This window comes from Amblyomma maculatum, chromosome 2, assembly GCF_055883805.1.
Source record: "Amblyomma maculatum isolate TAMU_Amacu chromosome 2, ASM5588380v1, whole genome shotgun sequence".
NCBI classification, from domain to species: domain Eukaryota; kingdom Metazoa; phylum Arthropoda; class Arachnida; order Ixodida; family Ixodidae; genus Amblyomma; species Amblyomma maculatum.
The window spans coordinates 201,306,315-201,321,338 of NC_139345.1; the positions used below are offsets into that span (position 1 = coordinate 201,306,315).

The window sequence follows — 15,024 nt, forward strand, 5'->3', positions numbered from 1 at the left end:
CTAAGAAAGATGGTAAGGCCCATTATAAGACTGTAATGAATTGGGCAATATTATGGTGCAGAATGAAAAAAATGTACAATCTGAAAGGAATTTTCAACTTGGCTAAACATTCTTCCAGTTACAATGATACAACAATATACAGGTACTTGCACACTTTTACCAGGGCAAGGCCCTTGATCACACTGAGGGGAAGACGAATTCAAATAACGAGTTGCAACTGAGCAAGATGAATTTTCAAACAAGTTTCCTCGAGACTAAACCGTGAAGGTTCGATAGTGTCAACCCTCTACAGCATCATAATTCGGATAGAATCCCGTCGCACAACCACATTACTTTGCATTGCCTTGAGCTGCATAAAGTGATGCTTCTTGAGAATGTTAAATGCTGCTGCTTAGTGTAGCAAGAAAATGGAAATTACTTGGCAAGAACCAAATGTTGAGGAGAACCAGAATGGGGAGGATAAACATTTATTTTCTGGCTTCAAAGACCACTATACTGGTAACAGATGCATGATGCTACAACTAGGGATATGCAGCCTAAGTTTGCTGCTACAGACAGGCAACATTCATTTTTGTTCATGGTATAGCATGCAGAAATCTGGATAAAATATCCTTTGCTTTGTTGAATTTCCTGGCTTCAACCAGAGCAGTGCAGCATTACTATCAGGCAACACAAACAGCTTGAAACCTCAAAAAATTCATGTTACACACACCTAAAATCACTGGAGTGCTTCTAAGTACTCCACAGATATGGTTGTCAAGTGAAAATTCATGCAGTTGCGTCAGCATGTACCTAGTTAGCAATCTCGGACTGACCGAAGGCTTAGTGCGTTTCACGACTCTGGAACACAGCACCTTACAGCATGTTATGTGTCCTCTCAGAGCAATGTACTTCTCTTTCCCTGTTGAGCTCAGTGGCTATTTTTATAATGTCCCCCTAAATGAAGCTGTCACTGTATACACCCATTGCAAGGACCCCTTTGTATGGAAAATTCCACAGAGCCTGTCTCCACATACAACACTGCACAAGTGATGGGTACCGAGGGTTTGGTGCTGAGCCAAAAACAAGAGGAGAGATTCATGTCCCAATAGAGCACATGCCGTGTAATCAACTTCTGTCGTTCTATCCTTAGCTCAACAGATCAAGATGCCATCAAGTGAATGGCTAAGAAAGATGGTAAGGCCCATTATAAGACTGTAATGAATTGGGCAATATTATGGTGCAGAATGAAAAAAAAAGTACAATCTGATAGGAATTTTAAACTTGGCTAAACATTCTTCCAGTTGCAATGATACAACAATATAGAGGTACTTGCACACATTTACCAGGGCAAGGGCCTTGATCACACTGAGGGGAAGGCTGCATGCTTGAAGAAAACGCAATTGTAACGAATGAGCAAGAGTAGTGCTTTGCCAACTTATCTATTTATTCAATTTGTCGGGGTGGCGCAGTGGTTATGGCGCTCGACTACTGTTCCCAAAGACGCGGGATCGAATCCCGGCCTCGGCGGCAGCTTTTCCATGGAGGCGAAAAGCAAGGCGCCTGTGTGCTGTGCGATGTCAGTGCACGTTAAAGAACCCCAAGTGGTCAAAATTTCCGGAGTCCTCCACTATGGCGTCTCTCATAGCCTGAGTTGCTTTGAGACGTTAAACCCCACAAACCAACCAACCAACCAACCAATTTGTGACAGAAAAGAACCCAGCAATATAGTCATCCACACTGCTCAAAGGCAAAACAGCATTGTCTGCTAGTCTACAAGGTGCGATCATCACTATTATATGTTGTGCATACCACTGTGTATCACTGCTGCATTACAACAGCAACCCCCCCCTCTCGTCTACTTGGGGACTACGCATTTCCCAAGTGTGAAACTGCATGGACTAGTTTCTATCCAGCTTTAAGGGGAACAAAGTGGAAACGAAAAGCACAAAAACAAGGCGCACAAGAAGCAGTAGTGCTGGCCAATGTTATTCGACGCAGCCCAAAGGCCTGGAGAGTGAATGAAGGGAAATGACAATGGCAGAGAAGGAAATGAACACACTACAGCGCAGGTAAGAACGCATCCACAAAGCTTCACAGGAATTTGTGCATGATCCTGGAAACATCTAAAAAGTAACACTGAAACACAGACAAAAAAAAATATCAGGAGTGCATTAGAAACCTACACTCATCTAACACGGGACAGGATGACGTATCATGCAGCATGAGCTCTTCAGGCGTGCAGAATCTGGTGGGGCGATCTAAACTAAGGGCTATTGAACCAGGCAAAGACTAGAACCTTCCAGTAGAAGTGAAGCGAGGGCGCCGTTACGCATTCAAAAAATAGTAACCCAGCATAAAATGATCAATGAAACTGCACAAGAACACGATCACAGGAAAAGAAGAGGGATTGAAAGGCGCTCTTTCTTTCCATCTTCTTTTCCTGTGATCATGTCCTTGCGCCGCTCAAATGGTCAGTGTGAACCAACGAGCATTACAGCAAGTACTACAAGCATAAAATGGTCAGCACATGTAGCATCCTAGTGGCATGTTTCCATTACAAGGCGGATGCTGTTTGAGTTACTAAATGGCACATATGGATGAGTTGCGAATGACTATTACATATGCATGCATCCTCTGGTAGGTATGTAAAGCCTCACTGGTCCATACATTTACATTCAATGCTTTTGTAGAGACAGACTCCCTGAAAAAAGATCCTGCAGCGGTTGACCAAAGCATGAAATGTGTTTTTTACGGTACGCCTGCTGCTTGGTGACATTGTAAAATGACCCAGAAGCCTCCATATGTGCCTGTAAATACACAAAATTCAGTGAGATGAGCAATCCAAAACACAAAGCTACATTAGATGGGTTTTTAAGCATAGGTAGCATTGAGGAAAAAAACCCCTGCCTGTTTCAGTTGATTAAGGAAATAAGTAAGTATACAAAATTCAACCATAATTTCAAACGGTTCGATGGTGGGCATAGCCAGCATTTTTTTATTCCGTCTCAAGCAGGCCAGGTGATTGTAAACAGTCAATAAAAGCATTTATCTTGGATTGACAAGACTATCCAGCAGCTTTCTCACTATATGCAATTATAATATTGACCTAGTAAACATCTTGCAGTTCAGTGCTGCTTTCCTTGCCTCTCTGTCTTAGCATTCGCTACTTGTTACACGAGCCACCGAGTATAAAACATCTGGGTTTGCAAGGCATTTAGCCTCCCGTGGCAAGGACTCCTAACATCCACACACACTCGCTTTCTTTCATTTTTCTTTTATTTGACAGTTCAGAGTTCCAAGCACAGTTTTCTTTCTCAGAAGAGTATTGAATTCTCAGAGGGGATATTTTATTCGATATCACAAGGTACAGTTTTGTCGTGACTCTTTTGGAGAACTGCACTGTGTTTACATGCCATTACAATTGGTTTCTGTTCTTTGAATTGTATTGAGGATCTGTGTATTCACTCCACGATGAACTTGATGTATGGGCTTGCAGGATAGTTATGTAAACAAAGCAAAGGACTCGGGTAGGTAAGTACACTAGTCATAGAAGTATAGTATTTCATGTTCACAGACAAATCAAAATTCCATCAGGTCTGCATGCTGTCCTGGCAACTAAGTGACATGCCATTACACTTGGTCACTGTTTTACAATTAGCCCCTAGACAGTTTTTCTCTACAATTGGGGACCCTTGGCTGATGCAAGGCAGTGGGCGCTAAGTATTTCTTGATCCCAACTGACCGCTCCGGCCATGCACTATTACTCTGTCGTGCAGTGACGCGACTTTTCAGTGCTTACTCTTAGCTGTATTGTTTTTAAGTATGAGAAACAGTGAAATAAAACTACAACAGAAGAATAAAACACTCATTCCACACAAAACACATCCAATATATACATATTTGTGCTTAGAATAGTCATTTCATATCATGCAATGTTTCGAAAACTTTATGGACTCTTCCTCAGTAGCAGCACAATTGTGCCATAATTCTTGTTTATTTGTGCTCAGCACTAACTGTACAAATATTTCACTTGAAATTTGACTGGTAGAGGCTGTCTCAATTGGTAACAATTCTTTTCAGTACATTCTGCAGCTGAGTAGCTTGAGCTGTGTTGCATGTTAACACTCAATCGCCAGATTTCATTTGCTACTTTCTGTGTCTGAAATGACAAAAGCAGTGCGCACACATGAAACCTAGGAAGACCAAATGACATAGGTCAAGGAAAGGAAGTGTATGCTGCACTTGACATGAAGGCTCTTATTAATATAGGCAGCACTGAGCACAGAGATGGAGACACTAGTAATACGTACTGGGGGGCATGCGAATTGTAGTTTTGCCAACCAAACTTATTATGAATAGCATAGTCTTGCTGCTGAATCAAATATGAATAGTGCTGAAAACCAAACTGAATACAAATAAACTAGTTGAGCAGCTATTTTAAATGTCTTTGAAGAAGTAAACACATTGAATTTTAGAGATAATTTGAACATGCACTGTTTGAATCATTTGCTATGGCATGGATACCATGACAAATGATTCCAAGCACTTTTAAAGATTTGTTACTGTCATGAACCTCGACACATTTTCTGCGTGCAATTGCATCTCATATGCAACACCACAGCTGTAAGTTGCAGCCAGAAATGAGGATTACGTGGCGAAATGTACGCCACTAAGAGATTGCTACCACCGGGGAGAACCGCACGGAAAACAGTGCTTCTGTACATGTTACAAATTATGTGCATGTTTGTTTATGCTTTGCAGTCTATTTTCTCACAGTAAAACAGGCGTGTTGTAAAATGTGTCCAGGCTGTAATTTCGAATGAAAAAATTAAATGATCAGCTCCTGCATCTTTGCCGCGAGTGCTATACCGAAGTGAACGCGCGAACACAGGCAGGGGAGATATGAATATATACACTTTACCTTTCAATGTATACGTCCGGGAGTACTTAAAAAAAATCGTGCCGTCTTCTCATCATACTAACATAAACACACCAAGTAGACGGCGAAAGCAGGTGCCGCTGGGGCATGCGTGCGTCTACGCTGTTGCTGGATGATTGCATCGCCGGCGACTTAATCGCTCTAATAATGGTCATTTCATACTGTTTGTGCTGTATAGGCGGGGGCTCAATAACTCTACAGCTAGGGTGCAAATTAATTTGATAGCCGACGATCGAGAGCTACCGTGAAGAGGAAAAGTTTCCCCAAACCAGCGCCGCAGCCGTCAAATCCAGCGTTTCGACGTTCGAAGCAGCGCGCGCTGGGCGCGCCAATCAGAGCGCTGGAGAAATCCGCCACCCAAAAGATGCCCAAAAGTGACCGTACAGCACCCTATGCGCCTCCCGTGCCGAACGCGTCCGCCAGCTGGCGGAAGGCGGACGAGCGCAGCGCCTCTAAAAACGACCGTAAGGGGGCCTTAAGGCTCTGAAATGCACTGCCGGACTTTGTTGTCTCGACCGAAAGTGTATAGGGACGCATTTTTGGTTATTTTAGAGAAGTTGTCGCTAGTGTGCGATTCCTGTCTTTTCGAATTTCTTATGAACATTTATCTTGTGTTAGCAGGAAGAAGCTGTACAAGGATTTGTGCGACGTAGTTCTACCTATACCAATGTACAGGGCCTTATACAGTGGAGGACCAGGACGCGACGTACTTAAGCGGGTGAAGGCGATGCAGGTCCCGTCAAATGCAAAAACATTTTTCTTTAAGTTACACACGGAAACACTGCCAGTAAAGAAGTTCTTGGAAAGGAAGAATTTATTTTTACCTTGGGGTTCGCATTGGTTAATTTGTAAACAGCCAGAAACTATAGACCACGTTTTCCTGCATTGTTGGGAAGGGGTGTACTTTTGGGATATTTTACAAAGGACTTTAAAAAAGGAATTTCCACTAGACTCGCATGGTATTAGGTACTTGCCAGTAGAGAATGAGGATGGGGTGCCATTTGACCTTATTATGCTAATGGCCCTCCACTGTATTTGGCGCTCGAGAATGGCAGGATACCATTGCGATCCTGACGCACGGCCAGCACGGATCTATTTTCGGGAAGGCATGAATAGATATATTGAAATTCAGAAACTTGCTCCTGAAGCTCCTGAGTGGCTCGGAAGATTGGAGCCATTAGTGACCCTAAGAGAATTTTAGCACGACGACGCCACAACCCACCTGGATGATTGTTGTATTAATGAATGCTCGTTGTGCCCTGTAAGGATTTTGTGTATTGTGCTGAAGTCAGGCAATAAGGAAAAAAAAAAGCAGTCGTGGCCGAGTGGTTAAGGCGATGGACTCGAAATTCATTGGGGTCTCCCCGCACAGGTTCGAATCCTGTCGGCTGCGTGATATGGGTCAAGCACTTATGTTTTGCAAAATTTAGGCATTCATGCAAGCACGAGTGCTGGCGCACTTTCTACAGCGCTCAACCGCAGTCGTGGCCGAGTGAAAATGTTCCACGAATACGTGACCAAAAAGATGCATTCCTGAGCACCTTTATGCAAATCATGCTATCCAGTGCAATTCCAGAGTTTATAGTCTCATCATGCTCTGCTCGGGGATACACTGTGTCACGCTTCCTGCGAGAAGTGGTGTGGTCGTTCAAGTTTTTGCGCGTGAGGTACTCTGTAGAGTATTTAGCGACGGTACCACCTAAGCGACTGTGCAAGGATCTTATTTCACAATTGTTCCCAGCTCCATTGTACAGAACTTTATACTGTGAAGGCCCAGAGAAAGACGTTCTCAAATGAGTTAAAAACATGACTGTTGCACCGGGCGTAAAAACATTCTTTTTTAAATTGCATACAGGAACCCTCCCAGTCAAAACATGGATGGAAGAAAAGGACCTTTTTGTACCTTGGGGCTCCAACAGTCTACTATGCAGGAAACCTGAAACAGTTGAGCACGTGTTCCTGGATTGTTGGGATGCGGTGTTTTACTGGGATGTGTTACAAAGGACACTTAAAAAAGACCTGCCATTGACGCCACGTGGAATTCGGTACTTGACAACTATTAATGATGATTTTCAGTATGACGTCATCATGCTACTGGGCCTTCACAGTATTTGGAGGAGTAGGATGGCTTATGGACACTGTGATGTCGATGCACGATCTGTATGTGGTTATTTTGTTGAACAAGTGTATAAACTAAAAGAAATTTTGAAGCAGCAAGACGCTGCGGAGGAGGTCTTGAGTCTGATGGGCGAACTTGTGGTAATGAAAGTCCATTAGACACGGTTGTCAGCCAAGGGGCATCGCAATCACGATCTTTTACTGATGTATTTGTACCAATTCATGCAATAATGAAAAAAAAAGCAGTCGTGGCCGAGTGGTTAAGGCGATGGACTCGAAATCCATTGGGGTCTCGCCGCACAGGTTCGAATCCTGTCGGCTGCGTGATATGGGTCAAGCACTTATGTTTCGCAAAATTTAGGCATTCATGGAAGCACGAGTGCTGGCACATTTTCTACAGCGTTTAACCGCAGTCGTGGCCGAGTGGTTAAGGCGATGGACTCGAAATCCATAGGGGTCTCCCCGCACAGGTTCGAATCCTCTCGGCTGCGTGATATGGGTCAAGCACTGATGTTTTGCAAAATTTAAGCATTCATGCAAGCACGAGTGCTGGCACATTTTCTACAGCGCTCAACCGCAGTCGTGGCCGAGTGTTTCCACTTCCGGCAACCGAGCGTGATGGACGTGTTATCATGAGCTCCGGTGGAGCGGTGTCAGCGGCCCGAGAGGGCCGCGGAAACAGGTTTTTTGCTGGTGATGCCCAGGATTATCAAGTTGTGCTGCCGCAATTGCCAACAGGTGCGTGCGTTTTGAATACCGTCTTTCTTCACGGCGATTTCAAAGCCAGGCCTTTTCGTGTGGAAGATTTTCGCTACACGCTGGTCCGTCTCGGAATGTTCCCTGAGGGGCTAGCTTTGGGGGCGTTCCAGATGAGCCATGTGTGGGCGGTCACCTTTAACAGCCCAGAAGCGACAAGAAAAATTTTGGAAGCTAGCGAGGTTCAAGTGAATGAAAACGGTGCCTTGTCATCGACCCGGCTAACCAGGATGTGCGGCTGAAGCTCTACTGGGTGCTTCATAACATCCCTGACGAAGTTATTCGTGTGGCACTAGCCCCATACGGCAAAGTAACTGACCTGCCTCGGGAGTGCTGGCGGGTTCAGGGTATGGCAGACAAAAGTTCCTCTGCCCGCACTGTAGGCCTCAAGATAAAGCCCGGTGTGACACTGGAGGACTTGCCTCACCAAATACGCATTTCTGGAAGTACGGCACTACTAGTCGCACCGGGGCGCCCGCCGTTATGTCTGAGATGCAATAGCCGAGGGCACATCAGGAGGGAGTGTAAAGTGCCTCGCTGTGCCATGTGCAAGCGATACGGCCATGAAGAAGCTATGTGCTCTAGGTCGTTTGCCAATGTAGCAGGTATCCGAGCGGGCAACGAAGTCCAGGCAGAACATCTCATGGACCAAGTGGACGCAGAAGAAGCAGCTGGTGGAGGGAGCGTGCTACCTACTGCAGACAATGATGCCGCACTTGCTCCTGAAACAGAAGGACCAGTTAACGCGCAAACAAAGAGTATATCAGAAGCTTCTCCTGCGACGGAAAACGCTGCGGACGAGAATGGTGGAAATAGGAGCGAAGCTACTTGTGCATCGCCTGGGAAAACTCAGGAAAGTGAAGACGTCGTGATGTCAACCATACCTACAGCAACGAAACGACTTCACGCCGACAGCAGCAACGATGTGCACGGCAAATGAAACGAAGCCAACGAGGAGCCACCAGTGAAAGCTCTGCCCAACCGAAGGCCGTCATTGAGAGTAGCACCCAAAATTCCGCCCGAGCCGAGACCCGAGCGGAAACCGTCGGTGATGCCAACAACGTGATCCTCAGCCAAGTGAGTGTTGGAGCCGCCAACGAGGTTACGATGGCTAAGGCAGGGACAGCTTCTCGCGGCGATTTAAAAAACGCCATGTCTAAGAACTGTAGGATGCAAAAAAAAATGTGCAAAGGGGAGAAAATGAGGTTTCGATCGGGGGCTCCAAGGTCGAAGGTAACACCATGCGGTTCGGGAGCTCCTTGAGAAGAAAATGGCAGTGAACATAGAAATAAGTTTGCATGTGGCCACGCTGAATGTGCGCGGCTTGTCCACTCGGAGAAGGCAATATCAACTAAGTCGGCTTTTCATGGAAAACAACCTCGACGTCATTGCTATTCAAGAGACAAAAGTTGAAAGTGAGGAAGCAACAAACCGCATAGTGAACCTTTCAGAGCACATTATAATGTGTGCATTTCCCACGCTACTGGCACAGCTGGTGGCTGGGGCCTTTTTGTTAAGAAGTCCTTTGAAGCAACCATTGAAATTGTGTATACTTTATTTATTTATTTATTGATACTGCAATCCCAGTGTTGGGATTTTAGCAGGGTGGCAGTGGCAGTGACCGTCTAATAGTGTGTGACTTTATACTGCAAAGTAACAAGTTTAGAGCCATTTGTTTATACGCTCCAAATAAGGAGGGTGAACGCAAAATGTTTTTCGAGTCAGTTGAGCGCCTCCTAAACACAGATGAAATGATGATCGTAATGATGGGTGATTTCAACTGTGTGTGCCGATCCGAAGACCGAATTAGGCAGGCGCCTGTTCGAGATGCGAGTTCGTTGTTTTTGAACGAGCTGGTTGACGACCGCGGACTAGAAGATGTAGGGTTATTAATGTCGAATCCAACATCACAATGGTTTACCCATCTACAACGAGGCAGCCTCGCCAGACTGGATCGAATTTATGTATCTGCAACAGTAGTACCTGTGTGCACCGAGTATGGTGTTAAAAACGTTTCTTTCAGTGACCACAGTTTGGTCATGGTGATGCTGGGTCCGAGAAAACCGCCAAATTCAACTGGGATCTGTGGAAATTCAACGTACAGTTTCTATAGGATGAATCATTTGTTAAAAAAATTCAAAGAAAAATTGACGACTTGCTTGTTCGTAGGCAGGAAAGCTACAGTGAGGCATGGGAACTGTTTAAACAAGAGGCGAAAATGATTGCGATCGAAAGGGCCAGTTTAATGAGTAAAAACAAAAGGAAGAAAGAGAATGAACTGCGTACTAAGATGGATTTTTATTTAAGCGCCGAAGCATCGTCGCCAGGCCGATTCAGTAAGGAAATCAAGGAAGTAAAGAGCGAATTAGAAATAATCGACGTAGACAGATACAGGGGAGCGGTAATCCGTGCGCGCGCAGAAACTCTGTACATGGGTGAAGCTCCAACAAAACGGTCCTTATCGAACGAAAGAAGTTATGCTACGCGCAACGAAATAAGAGTGATAACGTTTGGGGACAAGGTTGTGCGAGATAACCAGGCGATACAACGCGCTTTTGTGGATTATTACTGTGAATTACTTGGTCGGGAGCAACAACTGGAAGAAGGGTTAGGAACGCAATTCTTAAGGCTCATGCCGCAAATAGAAGATGAGATGAAAGCGAGTTTGGAAGCGCCAATTACCGTTACAGAAGTAGTGTGTGCAATAGACGAAATAAACTCAGGCAAAGCGCCGGGACCTGATTTGTTCGGCGCCGAGTTTTATAAAGCGTTTAAAGACGAGTTCGCTATAGTCCTACACCACGTAATAGAAGAAGCATACAGCATAAAGCAATTGCCTCCGTCTTTTAGGCACAGTCATATGGTTCTGTTTCCCAAATCGGACGATCCTTCTACGCTGTTGTCAGTACGAGCATACTGACCGATAACGCTTGCAAATAGACTATAAGATCTTTGCGAAAATATTAGGCAAAAGACTCCAACGCGTAATACAGAGGTTGGTAGGGACACACCAAACGTGTGATATCAGGGGGCGTTCTATTTAAACAAACATCCACGTCACTAGAACTATCCTAGAGTGTTGTTATGTATACTGTGAGAGAGTAGCAATGATACAGTTAGACTTAGAGAAAGCGTTCGATAAAGTCGCTCACAAAATCCTGTTCAGTATCTTGCAACATGTGAACATCGGGAAGGTACTAATAGAAGGAATTAAGTTATGCTATACTAACATGTTCACCAGGATTGTAGTCAATAAGGCATTAACCACTCTATTTCAAGTAAAATCATCTGTTAAGCAAGGGTGTCCCTTGTCGCCTTTACTATTTGCCTTGTTTTTGAAGCCCTTTTGTTTAAGCATTAAAACAAACAATGCTATCACCGGTTATCGATTTTCCTCAAGTGAAGTTAAGCTTTTAGCATACGCGGACGACATAGCTGTATTCTGCACTGATGAGACCAGTATCACTAACGCGGTAAGCGCAGCAACAAAGTTCTGCAGGATGACGGGAAGCAGCATTAAATGGGAAAAATCTATAGGAATCTGACATGGGGAATGGGGTCCCACGCGAGTACGTTTTGAAAACATGACATGGTCACGCTCGCCAACGAAGTATCTCGGTGTACCCCTACAACACTATAAAGACACCTCGGAATATTGGAAACTGGAAGCAGAGCAGCTCAAAGAAAAAACCGCGAAGTTTGGTGGACGGGACCTATCCTTCTTCGCGAGGTCAACTGTTTGTAACCTGTTTCTCGTAGCGAAAATTTGTTATGTTCTGCAAGTCATGTGTGCTTCGAGAGGGAGCATACAAAAGCTACATAGGGTGTTCGCAGTATTTATATGGAGGTCGACATGGGAGCGCACAAGCCGCACGAACCTTTTTCGTGCAGTAAAAGGGGGCGGACTGGGTTTAGCTCACTTGTTCTTGAAACAAGTGGTTTCGAGGCTTCTGTTCGTGCGAAACCAAGGGGATGCTTTTTTAAGGACTGTGATTCAAACCCGATTGTGTGATCATGTGCCATCTTTTGTTGTGTCTTCAACTCGAGTTAAGGGATCAAGTGTGCGCGGATTTCTTCGAGAGGTTATTGGGTCCTTTCAATTTCTCCAAGCACAATTTTCAGTAAAATACCTGGGTGACGTAATCTGAAGGCAATTGTACAAGGATGTTGTTGATGTATGCATGCCACAGCCAATGTATCGCTTGATGTATCCAAAAGGTAAAGGTAAAGATGTATTGAAGAGAGTAAAGCGGATGCCAGTTCGGCCTTCGGTAAAAAGCTTCTTTTTTCATGTACACACTGCAACTCTACCAGTGAAACCATGGCTCGAGCAGAAAGGTATTTTTGTTCCGTGGACAGTAAACTGTTTCCATCGTAGAAGACCAGAGACAATTGATCATATTTTTCTTGAGTGTTGTGATGATCTTTTTCTGTGGGACATGCTACCACGCACTTTAAAAAAAGGACTTACCCCTAACACCATATGACATCCGCTTTCTCCCTACATAAAACCATGGAGGGGTGCCGGATGATATGATAATGGTACTATTCATGCACGGCATATGGCGCACGGGGATGGCAGTACATCATGCAGATCTAAACCCCAGGCCCGCCAGAGAGTACTTTATGGACAGTCTACTGCACATTCGTGAAGTATGTAAATCGAGCACAGACCCACCAGAATGGTTGCCGGTGTTAGATGACCTTGTTAACTTGAAGCGTTTTTAAACACATGTGCTAGCCAAAGGTTGGAAAGCTCTTTTAAAAATAAATAAAAAAAGCTGGAACATTTTCTACCGCACTCAACCGCAATCGCGGCCGAGTGGTTAAGGCGGTCGACTCGAAATCCATTGGGGTCTCCCCGCACAGGTTCGAATCCTGTCGGCTGCGTGATATGGATCAAGCACGTATGTTTTGCAAAATTTAGGCATTCATGCAAGCACGAGTGCTGGCACATTTTCTACAGCACTCAACCGCAGTCGTGGCCGAGTGGTTAAGGCGATGGACTCGAAATCCATTGGCGTCTCCCCGCACAGGTTCGAATCCTGTCGGCTGCGTGATATGGATCAAGCACGTATGTTTTGCAAAATTTACGCATTCATGCAAGCACGAGTGCTGGCACATTTTCTTCAGCACTCAACCGCAGTCGCGGCCGAGAAGCTGAGGAACGAGCGGCGAAGTGTAAACCTCGAAGAGACAGAAGCTCCGAGCAGTTGAATGCACTTGTGCATGAATACGGCCTTGAGGATGTTGGTAGTGTGTTCTCCACTGGAAACCAGCCAGAGTTCACGCACTTTAAGCGAGATAGCCATGCTAGATTGGACAGGGTGTATGCCTCGGTTGATCTTGTTTCCCTATGTACTGCATATGAGGTCAAACCTGTGTCTTTCAGTGATCATTGTCTCGTGAGTGCAGTGTTTGGTAGGAAAGGAAAAATATCGCGCTTCAACTGGCACCTATGGAAACTGAATGCCAAACTTCTCGCCGATGAAGAGTTCCTTACGGAAATTAAGACCGAGTTTGAAAATCATCTTGCTATTCGACCAGTAAGTTTTGCAGCGGAATGGGACAGCTTCAAAGAGTGGGTCAAATTGAAATCCATAGAAAAGACCAGTAAGGTGCGGCGCAAACAGAAAGAAAAAGAAAGAGAACTGAATGAACAACTCCAGTTTTTTTTTTTTAGCATGGAAAGTTCTTTGCCAGGGCATTTTGCCACTAAAATACGAGAGATAAAAAGTGAGTTGGAAACAATCGAGAGTGAAAGATACACAGCGGCTGTTATACGTGCAAGGGCTGAAAAACTTTGGGCTGGAGAAGTACCGACAAAACGAGCGCTAGCAGACGAGAAAGGTACGCCTGCCAGAGAGAAATAAGGAGTATAAGATATGCCGGCCATATCACTGAAGATGCTAAAGATATTTAGCGTGCGGTAACAGAGCACTTCGAAGAACTGCTTAGCGCTAAGCTTGAGACTGTAGGCGGCTTTCGAACAGATTTTCTAAGACTGATGCCTGCACTGGATGACGAAAGTAAAGCGCGCCTAGAAACACCGATAACGTTGCAGGAGACAGTATCTGCAATAGATGACCAGACACCTGGGAAGGCCCCTGGGCCGGATTGTCTAAGCGCCGCATTCTTTAAAACTTTTCAGTAGTATGCGGCTCAGTTTATGCTCTGTGTAATCACTGAAGCTTATGAACGTAATACTGTTCCATTGTCTTTCTCTACATCGCACATTGTTCTAATACCCAAGACAGATGATCCGGAGAAACGACAGTTGGTGGGGTCATATCGGCCGATAAGCCTCACCGATGTTGACTATAAGGTGTACATGAAGGTTTTAGCAAAAAGACTGCAAAGCGTAATAAAAACATTAGTTGGGCCTCATCAAACGTGCGGCATCAAGGGTCGATCCATTGCCACGAATATACATGTCGCAAGAACCGTATTAGAATGTGCTGATGCACTCGGTCGTCAGATAGCAATGATGCAATTAGATTTGGCGAAAGCCTTTGACCGTGTTTCTCACGAAATTCTTTTTTCCATTTTGGAGCATTCTAACCTTGGAAAATTCATAGTGGAGGGTGTTAAAATGGCTTATGCGAACTGCACGACCCGTATTATTGTGAATGGTGAACTGACTGACAGCATCGCAGTACGGTCATCAGCAAGGCAGGGCTGCCCGCTCTCACCCCTGCTTTTTGCACTGTATTTAGAGCCACTTTGCTTGGCTATCATTGATAGCGATCGCATTTTAGGATTCAAGCTGCAATCAGCCCACGTGAAAATGCTAGCATACGCTGATGACATTGCAGTCTTTTGTGCAACTAGAAAGAGCATCTGTGAAGTCACGGGTGTCGTCCACACATTTTGTGATCAAACCGGATGCAAGATCAATTGGGAGAAAAGCTCTGGGTTTTGGCACGCTAATTGGGACGTGACACCTGATTTCTTCTGTAAGCTGCGATGGTCTGCTCTCCCAACACGATATCTAGGCGTGCCTTTAGAATGTTATCAAGATCCCAACGTGCACTGGATGGAAGAAACATCCAGAGTGAAAGAAAAAGCGGATGCGTGGCAAGGAAGGCAAATGTCAATGTTTTCGCGCGCTACTATTAGCAATGGTTTTCTTATTTCGAGGCTGTGGTACCTCATAAATGTGTTGTGTATCTCACGAACCTCAATTCAGAAAATGCACCGCGTTTTTGCTGTTTTTATTTGGGCATCCA

At 44.9% G+C, this 15,024-nt stretch overlaps 4 non-coding genes and 1 pseudogene across 4 annotated transcripts; all 5 read left to right on the forward strand.

The window, feature by feature from the left end:
* The first annotated feature begins 6,232 nt into the window (after positions 1-6,232).
* Positions 6,233-6,314, forward strand: TRNAS-CGA (transfer RNA serine (anticodon CGA)). Its single transcript has one exon. It is a non-coding gene; the product is annotated as a tRNA-Ser (tRNA).
* Positions 6,315-7,281: 967 nt separating this feature from the next.
* On the forward strand, positions 7,282-7,363 carry TRNAS-CGA (transfer RNA serine (anticodon CGA)). Its single transcript has one exon. It is a non-coding gene; the product is annotated as a tRNA-Ser (tRNA).
* Positions 7,364-7,448: 85 nt separating this feature from the next.
* TRNAS-CGA (transfer RNA serine (anticodon CGA)) lies at positions 7,449-7,530 on the forward strand. Its single transcript has one exon. It is a non-coding gene; the product is annotated as a tRNA-Ser (tRNA).
* A 139-nt stretch (positions 7,531-7,669) lies between these two features.
* Positions 7,670-8,750, forward strand: LOC146200942 (uncharacterized; annotated as a pseudogene).
* Positions 8,751-12,770: 4,020 nt separating this feature from the next.
* Positions 12,771-12,852, forward strand: TRNAS-CGA (transfer RNA serine (anticodon CGA)). Its single transcript has one exon. It is a non-coding gene; the product is annotated as a tRNA-Ser (tRNA).
* Positions 12,853-15,024: the final 2,172 nt, after the last annotated feature.